This window comes from Perognathus longimembris, chromosome 22 (assembly GCF_023159225.1).
Source record: "Perognathus longimembris pacificus isolate PPM17 chromosome 22, ASM2315922v1, whole genome shotgun sequence".
NCBI lineage: Eukaryota > Metazoa > Chordata > Mammalia > Rodentia > Heteromyidae > Perognathus > Perognathus longimembris.
This window is the reverse complement of record NC_063182.1, coordinates 4942670-4959248: the sequence shown is the minus strand read 5'-3', so window position 1 is coordinate 4959248 and position 16579 is coordinate 4942670.

The following is a 16579-nucleotide window of genomic DNA, read 5'->3' as shown; positions in this document are numbered from 1 at the left end:
TGCTTTTGTTAGACACCGCTTTTAAAGAAGGGACACCCCACTGGCTCTCCATTTATATAATGGCATTTGAGCTCGCATGCACCTGGTATTTGGTCTTTGGCAAAGTCAACATTGTAATTTAGTGGCATGTTTCTTGTGCAAATGATATGCCTCCTCTGATGCTTTACCCACACAAATTAAAACACACACACTTAAAAGACACACACGACATTTTACGTTTTTTAAATTATGTATTTTTAGCTTTTATAATTTTTCAATTTTTGTGTATTTTATCTTTAAGCAGTCGTACAAAGGGGCTACAACTCAACAGGTCAATTCATGAATACAATACATCTGGATGAACACCATTCCCTTCATCATTCTCCCCATTCCTCCCAACCCCAACCATCCCCTCCATTTCCCTCGTTTCATAGAATATACATTGACTATTATAATGGCCCTCTGCTTCTGAAAGCTGACATGAACTGAGCATTTCTTCTGTGTCAATCACTGTTAACCCCTTTTGCATACTCCCTTATTTAATCCTCAATAGCAATCCTCTGCAATTGGTACCATGATCATCTCTGTTTCACAAGTAGGAACCTGAGGGCTAGGGACACAAAAGCCATCTGCTCTGAAGTGTCATTTGTAACAGATCCTCACCAGATCCTGCTGTCCTCCTATCTTCGCATGCCCAGTGAGGGAAGAATTCTTTGCGGGATGTTTGGTCTTTTGCCTCAGTGCTCACTGTGTGACACCATGCTGTTCTCATTGTCTCTAAATGTCTTGTAATGACGTTGATGCAGTTAGGGCTTCCCCTTTGCTGGTAGCTAGGCCATTGATAAGCTTCAAGTGATTCTCAGTTACCCTCCCCAGAGGAAGCTGCTCTTTAGGAAGTGAAATTAGTAGAAGTAGGCAAAGAGAGATGGTAGGCTTCCTGTCCTTGATGTTAGAAGGATTGGGGGAGGGAGGCGGCTGAATGAGAGGGTCAATTCAACAAGTGTAACGTTCCATACCCTCTTTTCTAACCAGGGCCCAACTGCATAAGGGAGGGCCACAGCTTTTATTGGGAAAATGGATTTTTCAAATGTAGAGCCTTACTTTGAAAATGTAGGGGGGAAATTATACTTGTGTTTACATGTTCACCTTATTGGAATTTGTGTTTGATTTAATTATAGATGTAGAAAACAATTCAGAGTACTTACCAAAAGCAGTATCTATGACTTTTGACACCAAGGGAATTTTCAAATTTTGGGGCCATATTTCAGAAACGGGATATCATTTATCCTGAACACAACTTTGAAAAGATGGTAGTATTAAGGATTAGTTACCAGACTTTGTATGTGTACATTTTGCTTTGCATGTGTTGCTATTGCTATGTCATAGTTATATTTTTATAGCTGTATTTAAATATAATTGATTCCCTTTAATCTCTTTTTCTTCTCTTTTTATTTTATTTTTCTGAGAAAAGCTCTACAGTTGTCTCCAGATAGCCAAATGGATAGATGATAGGAACAAGAATTAGGAAGTTGTGTTCTTCCTGACACATTTAGAAGCCTTTCATACATAGAACTCATTGAATCGGTCCTTCATCAGTCTGGGTTGGGTAGTATTTGCTCTTGTTATTCCCTGCTTTAAATAAGAGGAAACTGAGATATCAAGGTATTAGATGAGCATTCTATGGTGAAGCTAGTTTTTATTGAGTGCTTATCATGTTGATTGCTTATGGCCAGCTCAGATCATTCTTTGCCTGCTTACAGTTCCTGGAGCACAAGGGAAAAGACTAGAGATGAACAGATGTTCCTTTCCTTTGAAAACAGGACTCCAGTGAGATTCTGTCAAAGGGATGTAGTGTGCAAGATTGGGTGGGTACGAAGGGTGAAGCCCTTGTCTTTCCAGCAGCCTTGGCAAGCACATACACAGGGACTTGGCAGGTGGGAGGTTTGCATCGACTTAAAGCATTCAAACGAGATTCATCCATTATGAGGCTGCTGTTTGTGAAATGTTGGCAAAATGATCTCGACCCTTTGGAAAGCCAAGTTTTTCCCCGATCTTCCCTTCAGGTTCTATAAATCAGTGAGCTAAATTCCTTCACCTTTGAAACACCCAGAGATGCTTCTTCTAAAATAAGCTCTATGCTTAGGGTGGACCAGGAACAAACAGGAGATTTCATAACCTATCAGTTAAACTTCTCATAGAAAGCATATGGGTTAAATGTACAGACTTGAACAAAGCACGAGAGAGGAGCAAAAGGAACCTGCAAGTCCTAATGCCCCTGGCAAGTAGCATAGCTGATCCTATCTCACGCAGCTAGAGGGAGGGAGAGGCGAGAGAAGTTACAGGAACCAGGGAGACATGGAAAGAAGAAAGAGATTCCTTTCTACAGGGAAGAAAGTAGGGAAATAAACACCACCCCCCCCCCCCATATTACTGTTGTCTTATCTCCTCATTAGTAGCACTTTATCTGGGATAGAGTGTCTTTCCAGCCAGGCCATTTTAAGAAGTTCACATCGATAAATATTTCCAGTGACAGCTTTTCACATATTCCCTTTTAACCTCTACTGGAAGGGAGTGCAAGGCCATAGTCAGCTTAGGAAGAGAGAATGACATCCAAAGCAGCGTCTGCGGATGGAAATGGGAAGCTTACCAGGAAGGCTGCTCCGGGTTTGCTTTTCCTCTGAGATAAGTGAAGATTGGCACCTGAGTGGATAATCTGAAGAGGAATGTGGTCAGAGCAACTGCTTAAAAATCAGCAGTGTAACTAAATTCCACCTGGCCACACAGGGCCAGGCTGGGATGGAATGGAGACCAGGAACTCACTGGAAATCTTCAAGAACTCTGGGCCTGTCCCCAGAGACACAGACGGCATTGGGGATATGACACTGGCATCGATCTGCCCAGCACCCCTAAAGGGGCATGTATCTTTGTTACTTCTTTTTTTTTTTTTTAAGAAGGAAAACCAATATTTTTAGATGTGCTGAAGGTACATCTGGAAGGAACCACTGGAAGGGATAAAGACAGTTTGAATGCAGTGTCACCTGACGACTGAGCCTATGTCGTTACTCTATTCCTTTCTACCATGCCTCTAAATCATCATTTTAAGTTTTCTCCTGTGCAGCGTATGATCCCTCAGAGGAAGCCAAAGCTACGCAAATGCCAAGTTTACTTACCAGTGAAGTGGGGGGCACACACATCCAGATGAGGCTGGTGGGATCTTTGAATTCAAATAAATGTTTATTCCTGGGAAATTCACACACACACACACACACACACACACACACACACACACACACACACTGAAATCAAAGCTTTCTCCCCTTCGAAAAGGGTCAAGAGCCCCCATACTCCCCCAGGGACAGCATGGGACCCGGGCAGTTAAACAGGGTCCCCGCTCAGGAGAACACACACTTGGATTCGAGGCTCTGCATTTGTTATTTTAAAATGCAATCACTGAGCTTGGATTTTCTGAGTCAAAACTGAAGAGACAATGGATTATATCTTGCAACCAAAGAGACCAAAGAGAGTACAATGCACCTGTTTTCCACCCTGTTTGCACTGGCTCTTGCTTCTCCAAAATAAAAAGGAAGGTACCAACATACAACAATCAATTCACCATTCTTCTACTACCTACTCTATTGACTAGAAGAGTTCCCCCACTCGGGGGCCAGAGAGCTCTCTTTATTTCAATATTTAAACTGCTGTCAGTAGAACACAATCCTGTAGTCCATATTCAGAGGCTCTTTAAAACAGACTCCTCTGTCTTTGGCTTAGAGATATTCATGAAGGCTTATAGGATACCACTGGTTTGGATGATACTAGACCCGAACAGACCAAACCAAAATAAGATCCCTGATGCTAAGTGCCATATAGTCAGTCTGAAGCTTTTAGGAATCAATTAAACTCTATACACTAGTTTTCCTTGAAAATAGAAAATTCACACTGAGGAATGCAAGAGGGACCAGCCTCCCTGAGCTTTAAGCTTTACAAGGAAAGTAACTTGAAGTAACCCAATGCTAACCAATCCACTCTTTAAAGATTATTCAGTTTCCTAATTCCTGCCTTACAAAAACCTTCTGTTCTTTCGTGCAAGTGGAATACCTTTTAAAATCTTTAAATGAGAGTCTACCTTTTAAAATCTTTAAATGAGAGTCTCCTCAATTCATGAATTGCTAATAGAGGCCAATTACATTTTTTAAAAACATTTTGTGTAATTTTTTGGACATAATGTCCTAATTTTTAGTATTTGATGCACTTCAGCTCAATGAGTAGTGATGGTTGTTTTGGTTTATAAGCCTTTTAGAAAAGAAAAAGAAAGGAAGAAGGGTAGAGAGAGAGATAGAATGAAAGGAAGTGAAAAAAGATAGAAACAAGGAGGGAAAGAAAGGAAGGAAGAAGGGAAGAGACAAGGCAAAGAAGAATGAAGGAAAGGAGGGAGAAAAGAAAAGACTTCTATGTGCTTAGGCCAGTAGCTGCTCCTACTGAGTTGCTGGTCTTTGGAATCTGAAGGATAGAAACTGTCAAGAACATATTAATCCTTGGCTACTGATGATTTCTATCTGCATTCTAGCCTCATTCTATGTGCAATTCGTTTGTTAGTGCTTGTGCCAACACTTGAACTTCATTGTCAAGGGACAGATTTAATGGGGAAAGATTGGACTGGGTGTTTAAGGGCATGATTTTCAATTTCTAGTGTCTGTAATTAAGAATGGTAATCACTTAAAAGGCAGGTGATAAAGTGGAGTCCAAAGCCTAGATCACATGTGATGTTTGGGCCACCGGGGACTCAATCTGCATATTATAACGCTAATAAATGCAGATCTCCTCATCCTTAATTAATTGGTTAACTAAACAGAGAGGTAGGGGTGAAACACAAGCATGATTATTTAACATGGAAAATCAGGGAGGTTGGCTGAATAACAATTACATAATTAAAAAACAAACAACATTTGAGCTTTAATTAATCCTTATTGGTAGCTCAGAAACATCCACCAGAATGTGTTTCATTTCATTGCAAATTGGGTCTCTCAAGTTAAAACAAATTTAACACTTGGTCTGTAATATAAATCTCCTTATTAAAAGTGTTCAAGATCAACATAATACATTAAACCACAGAGCAAGGGCAATTAGGGAGCTAATTTGGTCAAGCAAAGATGTATTGTTCTCCTTGCTCAAGTATAAAGATTCTGTTGCTTTGATTCAGTACATCACTTTAAAAAATGTCGTTTTTTTTTATAAGTTACAGTGAAAAGTACAGATGCAGCAGGTTAGAAGGGCTTATAAAAGTAGGCAAGATTGAACAGAGCAATGGATTATTTATTGTTCTCTAGAGAAATGGAGCTGATGGAAACAGTAGTGTGTGTGTGTGTGTGTGTGTGTGTGTTTGGTGTGTATGTCTACTGAGAGGGCTCACATGGAGGTAGAGGCTGGTAACTGAAATCTACAAGACAGAGACCAGCATGTTGGAGAGCCAGAGAAGAGATGATGTGGCAGTTTACTCAGATGCCAGACTCTAACCTTCTTTTAAGCTCTCAGCTGTTTGGTTGAGGCCTATCGACATTGTGGAGGGGAATCTGCTGTCTTTAGAGTCTACTCATTCTAGGTTAATCACATCTAAGACAATGAAACATTCATGGCAGAATATAAACTGATGCCTAATGAAAAGCTGAGCACTACGGGCTTGAAAAGTTGACACAGGCACCTAAATGTGTAGAAACTGAATTCAGACCTCTAACCTCCCAGGTTCTAGTGAAATGAGTCTGGGGTCCAGATGGTTCATGAGGAGTTTTAAGCTGCCCATCCTAACCTACCTTCTGTACCTACCCTCCTTGAATTCCCTGTCCATTCTGCTCCACGCCGTAATTCTTACATGGGTGATGGTTTCACTTGCTGCTACTTTGGTTATCTGTACTTAAGGGTAGTCCAACAATATTTGCAACTGTAATACTTCAGAAACACAGTTTGTAAGTTTCGAATAGCATGTGCTCCTTGGGAGTATGATGGAATCTGGCACCATCCTAGTCTATCTTGTTGAGATGTGAACTGTTCCTTTGTCAGTGTTTCCATTCTGTATAAACTACCTGACCATTAGTCACTGAGTCCTTGTTTGGTTAGTTAGATTGGCCATGCACTACTACAGTGCTTGTATTCAGAAGAACTCATTTTACTTACTAATGGCCTTCAAGTACAACAGTAGTGATGCTGCCATTTCAGAAATGTTAAAAAGAAGCCCTGAAGTTTTTCCTTTAGGTGAAAAAGTGAGAATTCTCCAGTTATGAAGAAGGAGGAGGAGGAGGAGGAGGAGGAGGAGGAGGAGGAGGAGGAGGAGGAGGAGGAGGAGGAGGAGGAGGAGGAGGAGGAGGAAGAGGAGGAGGAGGAGGAGGAAATAGTATCTTGAATAATAATTATAAATGAATCTTACTGGTGAAAGTGTAAAGAAGTGATTCATGTTAGTTTTGCTTTAGACCTCTGATTGCAAATGTTAGGGCCATAGAACACGGTCAACACTTGAGATGGAAAAGACATTGAATTCAGGGCTCAGTTTTGCCCATACTTTCATGGATCCATTCTGGGTGCGTGTGCATGTCTTAGAATGGATCTCTTATGGGTGAGAGGGAAGGTTGTACAGAAAATAAGAAGGAACCTGGAAGAAATCCTAAGTCACGAGGAGGAGAAGAAAAGCCAATCCTAATCTGCATAGGAAAAAATACACAGAGCAAAACAAAACCCCCAAATTAAAAATGGACAAGCAAACAGAAACCTGTCCTACCCAAGTCAAAATTGGAATATAATTCTGATTTTTGTGCTCCTTTGGATCATTTTATTTCCAGTTAGATTTTAATTTTGTCATGCCTCAATATATTAAACTGTCATCATCCATCACATAGATGCACTTAGTAGAATTAAACATTCTAAATGTCGTTTGTTTTGATGCCCTCATGGATGGAAAGAAAATCTCGTGTCAGATACACTAATCTCTGGACAATAGATAGATGTTGTAGAGAAGACTCTGGAAGGGACTGCTGTGACCTGTGTCTTCTGGAGAGAGTCTGTGGATCATCTACTCTTGAAGAACTTCCCACACATGAAGGTTTCTTGGTCAAATAAGTTTGTGAACACATCATACAGTCTCCATCCTTGGAAAGTCACAATTTGGTTTTCTATGATAAAGTCTTCAATAAATCCTTCTGTAAAGAAACATGCTCAGTTTTGTTTCATCTATCGTTTCCCAACCCCACTGTGAAGCACTTTTCCCCCATGCTGAGCATAGTTACTTCTAAGGAAGACTATGCCGAAAATATGCTTCAACAATTAAAGACTAAAATCAAAAGGCAACACAAGCAAATGCATGGTTTGCACTGCAGTAAGTAGATGGAAAAATGAGACAAAATGTGGGCTGGGCACATTCCTAATATGCTGGGTCATTAGGCAACATTCACCGATGAATATTATTGTCCCCACCCCTAAAATTACTCACAATCTTCAGATGAGCCCACAAATCAGCAGACAAAGGGCTGGCTTTCTCTTTTCTAAGGCAAAACTAGTTTCCATTTTATTTATTTATTTTAATTTGTCAGTACTGGGGCTTGAACTCAGGGCCTTTCACTTGTTACAGAAGTACTCTAGGACCATGTACTTTATGTGTATATACTCCAGCTCTATCTATCTCTGTGGAATACTCCATCTCATAGTACCAAACACAAACCATGATGCGGTGAAGCATCTGCCTTGCCCACTGACTTCAGGCTTTTTAGAGGCAGGTGTTGATCCTTAGTCATCTTTTCTTCCCTAGAACTCCATCTGCACTGTGGCTAGTACATAAGAAGTGCCCCTTGCTGGTGTGAATAAATAAGCAATGTCTAGAACCACTAGAGCTCTCACTGAATACATTAGCATTAAAGAGCACGCCCAATTTCCAGCTAAGGGGCTTAGAGATGACTACACTTTCCCACCCATAAGACCCAGAGCCCAAATTCTTAAATATGCTACTTAAAGGAAAGAAGAAGATCTCATTTGACAAATGGATTAATGTTCAGGCAGAAAGTATTTGTATAGCTGTAGAGTCTTTCTCAAACAAGACATTTGAGCTCTCTCTTCTTTTTATGCAGGACATTTGGTGTCTTATGTATGATAAAGCCTGTGTGAGACACAGTATGAAATTAAAGAACATTAGTTATAGCATATAGAATCCCTTGGAAATTGTTAGGGAAGTGAGCAGGGAAGAGAAAGGAAGAAGACAGAGGGAGAGGAGGAGGAGGAGGAGGAGGAGGAGGAGGAGGAGGAGGAGGAGGAGGAGGAGGAGGAGGAGGAGGAGGAGGAGGAGGAGGAGGAGGAGGGGAGACTTCTTCTTTGGGTTAGGAAACCCTTTAAATTCCTCATCATACATGGAAAATGGCAGCCTGGATGAACATGTGTCTGGACAACCTGCCAATCATCTGACTACACCATGGACCCCTTGGAAAACGCCTATGCTATTAAAATGAAATCTTTTGAGGAATTCATCCTGAAGCATAATTTTCAATTCAGCGTCTCCCCAATCACGCTAGTGATGGTCAGCTATGGCAACGCAAGTTAGCAGAACTGAGTTTTAGCACCACCGGCCCAGAGTGCTTACTGAAAATAGTACTTGCAAGAGAGATAACTGAATTCCATTGTGTGAGTCTACCCTTATCACATGCGGCTACGGGAGAGAAACCAGAACTCTCCTCTGTATGCTGCAAAATGGACACAGGGCATTGTCCGTCCACATGATATCTTTGGGGACAACTCAGGAACCATGTTCCTTTCTTTTGTGGATTGACATGAGGAGCACACTTGGATCTTCCAGTGAAGAGTCTGAACTCTTACGAGTTTTGGATGGTGAAGGGTGAGTTTTTCCAGGGCCAGAAGTGGGGCTTTGTGATTCGATAACTAAATGTGATGGTGTGGTGGAGGTAGAGGAGGCAGTTCTAGTCTGCTGGTGGGAGTTCTTTGAGTACCAATTAAAAGGAAGGAGCGTGGGAACAAAGGGCTGGAGCTGCCCTACAGTTCCACTCTCCGTAGCTTTCCACGTGAAGTACGTCCTTTATTTGACAGGAATGCTGAGTGAAGAAGCAAACTAGCAGAAAATCCAAAGGAGAAAAGGCAGGGTATACAGAGAAAAGCTGAAAACAGCTTCAGTGTGCCTCATTAAGAGGGACAAGAATGTCCATGTGTCCCAGACTCTTTTGTGTAGCTGAGGCAATATTCTTTGCCTTTGTGTAAACACATTGGTTCTTTTGGCTTAAAAGCAGAGAAAGAATGAGAGCCAACAAAAATGCTTGAGATAGCAAGAGGGAGGAAAATCAAACTGCAGGTCAGAGGGGCTCATGCATAATATGTGAACAATTCGCGATGATTATGTATCAGTAGAAATACACTAAGAGGTCCACACTGAGCTCCTTCAAGAACCCAAAGAGAAGTGGGGAGACTCTGCAGTGCTCCCAACCTCTGCTGTTTTGTACACGGTGGAAATGTCTTTAGAGGTTATTTTTTTTTCTCTGAATACATTTTTATTTGACTGTGATACAGATGCATCAAAAGGCTGAGAAGACAACAAAAACTGGGAGCAACATAGCTTTAAAATTTCAAGCACGTTCAGCCTATGGTAAAGGTGCCCGCAGAACCCTGATCAAGTTTACATTTCGACACACTTAGATGGTCCTCTCTCCCTTCTCTACATCCTTACCTTTTCTTCCTGGCCTTCTTCTTCCTTTAGAAGGCACGGTTGTGAATACCAGGTTTACTGGGCCTTTCTTTTTTGGTGGAACCACCCTTCTCGACAATCAGTGCCTTTGGTTTGATATCATTTCCCTTACCACATAATTTCCAGATTACACAGAGCCAGGCCTGAGCAAGGAGGCATTCATTCCCCTTTCTGACAGGGATTGGTTCAGGGCAGATCATGTGACCCAAACCAGGCTGATTAAACACGGGCTGGAAAGTTTTACCGAAGGAATTGGCAAAGAGGCTACTCCAGGTGGGTGGGGCTGCTCATCTGGAGAGCCTACCTGAGAAAACAAGAGAATGAGCCCTTCCTCCGCTGTCTGGGGAGGCTTTACCCCAAGCTGAACCCTTGACTTCCCATGAGGTGAGACAGTCAGTTTCCTGACATCTTGACTAATGCAGAAATTCTGAAGAGTTCTATGTTATTGGTACAAGACTCTCAGTCCGAGTTAGCTAAAGTATATTTCAGAGATTAAGGATAACCTTGGGACCTTGAAAGAATTCTAGCTGGCAAAAGTGAAGAATTAATCATCTCTGTCTTGTCCAAGCTTCTCTGAAACCACCTTCACATATTTTTAATAATGCCTTTTTTTTTTTTTATGTTTCCCCTGGCATCTGGGTTCTTTAAAGACCTCGTGATAATTTGGTGGGCCAATAAATGGCAGGTTTATCTCGTCTTCTCCTTTGTTCTCTCTGAGCTTCTTCATGTTTCCAGGTGAGTCAAGCACTAGTAGCTCACACCTGTAATCTTAGCTGCACAGAAGGCTGAAATGTGAGGATCTCAGTTTGAAGCCAGCCCAGGCAGGAAAGTCTGTGAGACTCTTATCTCTAAGTAACCACCAAAGAAAGCTAGAAGTGGGGCTGCGGTTCAAGTAGCAGAGCTGCAGCTTTGAGGGGTCAGTGCCTGGGCCTCCGAGTTCAAACCCTAGGACTAGCACAAAAACAAACAAACAATATTGCTCCCCCAAGTGTAGTCCCCCACCCTTTCTGTCTTCTGGTACTTTCTGTGGTGTGTGTGTGTTCTAGGGTGACCCCTGGTAGACCATTTGATGTTTCCTAACCTGTCTGCCCATTTAAGGTAGACTGGTCTCCCAGACACCAGAGACTTCCTGGAGTATTTGGTTCAGTAAAAGCTCAGTAAAAATAAATAAATACACAAATAAGTAAATAAATCAATAATGTCGATTAATTAAATAAATTCTATTTTCCTTTTCAGGGCTCAGACTCTAGGTCTCATGCTTGCTTAGCTTTCTTTCTCTGCTAGCACTCTGGCCTTACATTTCCTTTTTTTCTTTGCCAGTTCTGGGGCTTGAATTCAGGGCCTGGGCCCCATCCCTGAACTCCTTTCGCTGAAGGCTAAGTATTCTACCATTCAAGCCACAGTACCACTTCTGGCCTTTTCTAAGTAGTTCCTTCGAAATAAGAGTCTCAAAGACTTTCCTGCCTGGGCTGGTTTCCAACCATGATCCTCAGATCTCAGCCTCCTGAGTAGCTAGGATGACAGGTACAAGCTATAGGTGCTTGGCCAAGCTTTTTTGTTGGTTGTTTTAAAAGCAAAGTATCATGACCTTCTCAACCCAGACTGGCTTCTATCTCAGCTACCTGAGAAGCTAGGATTAAAGGCTTGACTAGCCAGGGCCTGGCCAGCATTGCTGTTAATGTTTGTTGAGAGCCTGGTGTGCTAGGAGTTGGACTAAACATTTCACTCACAGTTCTACCTGACCATTCTCAGAGTCTAGGACCATGTCTGCCACAACAAACTTCATATTAAATTAAACTTATGGCTCAACTCAGACTTCCTCTCTGACCATCATCTCTCTCCTCTCTGCTTCCTTAGAACTCTGAGATCCTTGCTGTCTCTGATACAAGTTGGGTGCTCCCCGTTATCTGCCTGACCGTGTCGTTATGAGAACTAACACAACTGGGCTTCTGGATTCATCACAATTTACAACTCGCTTTAACTCATCCACTTCTCACAGTAGCCATTCCGTCCTCCAGGGGTAGAGACCAGACCTGAGAGCCTAAGGACCTTGATCAAGGTCAGGGGGCGACCTGGGAATCAGGGCAAGCAGTGTGCTCCTAACAGGATTTTGTTTTCCTCCAGGGTAACGTTTGTTCTTCTTGTGGGATAGGCATGCTTCATTTATATCTGAATCATCCTCACAACAACCCTATTACATATGTATGATTATTAGCCCCATTTTCCTGATTAATAATAGAGTCTTAGTGAGACACAATCATTTGTCCAAAGTAACATAACTAAAAAGCAGTAGAACTGAGGTTAAATCCTAGGTCATTTGACCACAGAGCCAATGCCCACTAATCATTCTACCAAGTAGATGTCCATTATTTGATTGGAAATTATATCAGAAACAGCCACCAGAGTCATCCAGCCTTTAATAACTGCATAGGACCTTTCTTTGCATTGTTCAAGATGTATAACAACACAGACCTTGTAAGATGGCTATAATAGCTTCAACTATGTTATAAACCTTTGAGAGTATTTAGCATAAAGTAGGAGCTCATAAAAGGCAGTTGTTATAAATGTTTCTTTAGGTCTGCTTTTTTGTTTGTTTTGTTCCGGGAATTATACGAAGCCACTTTACATCTGTTGCATTAATGTCCACATAAACTCATTAGTTACCATCTTACACTTTCCTTCTTCTTTCTTCTTTTCTTTTTTTTAACGGATGTAAAACTGACAGACAAGTTAAGTAATTGACAAAAAAAATTATTTTTTTCCCAATTTGTGAGTTGTTTGGTGGGAGAGCATGGTGCTAGTTCTGACTATGTTTCTTCAGAATTTACTTTAGAAAGTTCTAGTAGAGAACTGGGCATGGCTATTCACTCCTCTAATTCTACTCAGGAGGCTGAGAGCAGAAGGAGCTCAGTTCAGGGTTAGCCTAGAAAACAAGCAAGCATGGCCCCATCTCAATCAATATTGTTAGGAATGCTGGGTATTATTATGTGTGACTGTCATCCAAGCTTCTTAAGAAGTGTAAATGGGTTCATGGACCAGGCCATCCTGGGCAAAAACCAAGTCTATCTGAAAATGAATGCAAAAAGGGACTGCAGACAGGTAGAATGCCCACTTAAACAAGTACAAAGTGCTAAATTCAATCCCTAGACCCAAGAAAGAAGAAGGAAGGGCGGAAGGAAGGAAGGAGAGAGAGAAAGAAGGAAAGGAAGAAAGAATGCAAGAAAAAAGGAAGGAAAGAAGCAGCAAGTTTCTTATTAACAGAACAGAAGTTGGACTGCATTGGTTTTGCATCGGGAGTTCCTAGCCTTTCCGCTGCTGGTCACATGGGCCTGTTTTGTAGATAGTTGGAACTTCTGCAGCTGCAGCTCTGTGTAGACTCCTGGGGGAAACAGAAGAAGGAAACTATGGTGTTTTTTTTTTTTTTTACTAAGGACTATACCCAGCAGCTTCCCCATTTGAAGTTTGCTTTGTACACGCTGTGCAACTCCCTTCTTTGTCCTGCTCTTCCTGGAGCTCCTCTGGGGGGCGGGGTGGGAACTCAGTTTACCAGAAAGCCTTGTCAACTATTCAAACTGGAGGGGGGAATAAAAAAAAACAAAACCAAGCATATCCATGTCGAGTCAAGTATCTGCACCAGTTTTCCATACAGATTAAATAATCCAGATGGCTTTCTGGGTTATTATAAGAAAAAAAAAAAAGTGCATCATTTCGCCAGAGGATGAGTCAGTGTAGGAAGCTCGGGAGACAGTAGATTCCTTTACCTTGGATGACCTCATTTCTTCTCTTCCTCGCTCGGCTGGCTTGAACGTGAACTCTGCGATCGCCGGATCTTCACCTCACTTGGGCTATGGGAACAAGTCGCAGGGTTACCCTTTTTGTAGAAAAGCTTCAAGACTAGACAACCCGAAATGGATGGTGGAAAGGGGGCTCTGGGGACTAAAGGATGCCTCCTTTCCGTCATCTCCCTGGCAGAGAGAAATGGTGCCTCTTGTTCTGGGGGAATTCTGCCACCTGGGAAGACTTCCGCATGGCCCGGTTGTTTTTTCCGTTGAATGTCACAGCTGATCCTCTGTGACAGAGGCTGCCCACGGATGGCTGGCACCATCGCCGGCTACCACGCGTGTCTGGCAATCCACGGGGAGTGGAAAGAGCCAGGCTGTCTTCTTGGATGGGGGGCTCGTTTGGCAGGGAGCCACTCATTTGTCTTATCCCCAACACCTTCTTGCGGCCGGAGCAAAGCGAGTCTAGCAAGCAGGTTGTCCTTGGAGAAGGCAGGGAGAGACATGTCTGCTCGTGGAAGCTTCCAGCTGGTGGCTCAGCCCCGTCCTGGGCCTCCGTGCTCAGGGCAGTGGAGAACGGGAAGAACAGATGGCAAGACCCGGCCACTCAGGGTTGAAGAGTCACCAGTGCCACTGGGGGCCAAGCACGCTGAATTCCTCACGAATTGCCAAACCCTCGGCCCGCTCAGTGGCTAGCAGGAAAAATGTAAAATCGGAAGGTTTTAGACAAAGGTACACATTGTAACTCTCTCCAGAAAAAATCTCAGATCGGTGTAATGTATTCTGTAGGTGATGGTTATGCTGATTTTTTTTCTTTACTCCTGCCTCTATTCACAGATGTCATCCATGGTGAGTGGTTTCCAGAAATTTCCCTCATTGGCAACGAAAAGGAAGATAGAGGCAGCAGAACCCACTCTGGAGTGTTGACTGAGTGTTCCATGAATGCCAGTCCAGACCCGTGCCAAGCACAAAAATGAGGGCACAGTTTGTGTGTGTGTGTGTGTGTATTTGGGGGGGTGGATTGGACACATTTTAAGATAACTAATAAGTAACATCTACGCTCTCTCTTCCTCAATCCTAAGTTCAAAGAGTCAACTTCACAGATGAGAGTTCAGAGTCAACGGTGAAATAAATAAAACGTTTTAACTCATTTCACAGGTGTTTGGGGGGGGATGGCTTTCGTTACTTAAACAAACGAAGCGTTCCTCTGAATTGGAGGCTGATATTCACATCTAAGGAAAGAGGGGTGAGAGGGGAATGAGAGCTAGAGCCATTTTGTCAGCTTCCCAAACACTTTTGCTTCAGCTAGGCTTCATTCATGCACGCGTTTAAGGCTGAGCAAGGACTGTGGGCGCAGACATACCCATTCTAGATGAGCGCAAGTGAGTTCGCAGGGACCAGCAGCTGTTCACGATGCTTTACCTATGTTGACGTCCTCAATCCTCACAAAACGTGGTGAGCTACTATGGGTTTCAAGAGGAGAACATGGAAACACGGGAAGGTAGAGTGATTTTTTTTTCCCAAAATAACAGCACTGTGAGATGCAGGACAAGGACATGAACAGCGGATGTGGCATTCTAAACAATTTAGATCTACTCCATGGCTGGACCAAGGGGAAAAGCTTGCAGTCACTTCTGTTACTGAGGGGTTGATTTCTGGACCCTCATTGCCTTCTTTACAGGGATGAAAAGTGACTCATGTTGAAGAAGGAGGGGGGAAATACAACTCTTTGACGCCACAAGAATATTGTTTCACACACCAGAGGAGGCCACTGAGTGAATCGCAGGAAACAATAGATGTGGACAGGTCAGTGGGTCATAGTCTTTTCCTTGAGGAAAATATCATACTGCCACAGAAGTGATCCAGAGAACGCCGGTTGCCGGATAGGCGCTGGGCTTCCTGGGTTGAGCAGTGTTTTCAGCGTATGCTTTGTTAAGGAGTTGCCCAGATGTCCTGGTTGGGTAGGCCGTGTGTGTGTGTGTGTGTGTGTGTGTGTGTGTGTGTGTGTGTGTGTGTGTGTGTGTGTGTGTGTGTGTGCTGGTCCTGAAGCTTGAACTTAGGGCCTACCCACTGTCTCTAGCTTTCCTACTCGAGGCAAGCATTCTACTACTTGAAACCTAGCTCCACTTTTAGCTTCTTTTTAATGTTGTTGAAGTGTGTCCTGGGAATCCTTTGGGGCCAGGTACTCGGTTCTCCTAGTACTCGTGGCGGGATGTAAAGACTTTCCAGGCACTTTATGTTATCAGCTTGTGGTTCTTAAGCTCTCCAAACAGAGAGCTTGCTAGCTTGGCTTTTGTTTCAAGTTCTATACTCCTTTCCTTAGCATAGGTTTATTTATTGCAGCTACTTCCTGCTAGCGTTCCTAGGAGCCAGCTCGAGGCCGCACAGGTGAGTCTTCATGGCTCGGGTGGCATTCTGGGGAACTCCATGGAGCCGTTCTCGTCTGTGCCACTCAACTTGAAGGCTTGGGGAGAGACGGCACACACATAGCCTCCCTTGTTCTCACTTCTCACCATTTCATCGTCCAAGCTCCGACTTTCCATTCAACTTGACTCTTCAGTAGCTTCATGCTGATTCAGTGTTAGACAATTTCTAGATACTGGTTAAATATATAGTATTTGCCCATATCTATGTAAGTTCTGTATGAAGCAGCCATTTCAACCTTGTGACGCCCTTTCTCGATAGTTCACATGACTATCCTCATTTTCAGTGTAAGAGATTCAAGGCACAAGAAGTTTAAAAATGTGCCCAGAGTTAGAAACGGGATTTGGAACCCAGAAGTCGGTCTGAAAAATGTATCATTACGCAATCGATGGGGTTGGGGGGAATGAGGGAGAATGACAATAGGGGTGACATTGTACGGAATATATTGTATTCATTAATTGCTTTGTTGAATGGCAAATCCTTTGTTTCACTACCTAAAGATAATTCAAAACATAAAGAGAAAAGCTCTCCTGAAACCCAAGAAGGATCTAGACCAGCTCAGTCTGATCTTTGCCAAGTAAGAACAAAACTGGGTGCATTGAAGCAATTTTAATTAATTATTGGCAGGGCTTCCATCAGAAATAGGCAGGGATTTTAGAGCTAAGAATCGGTATCC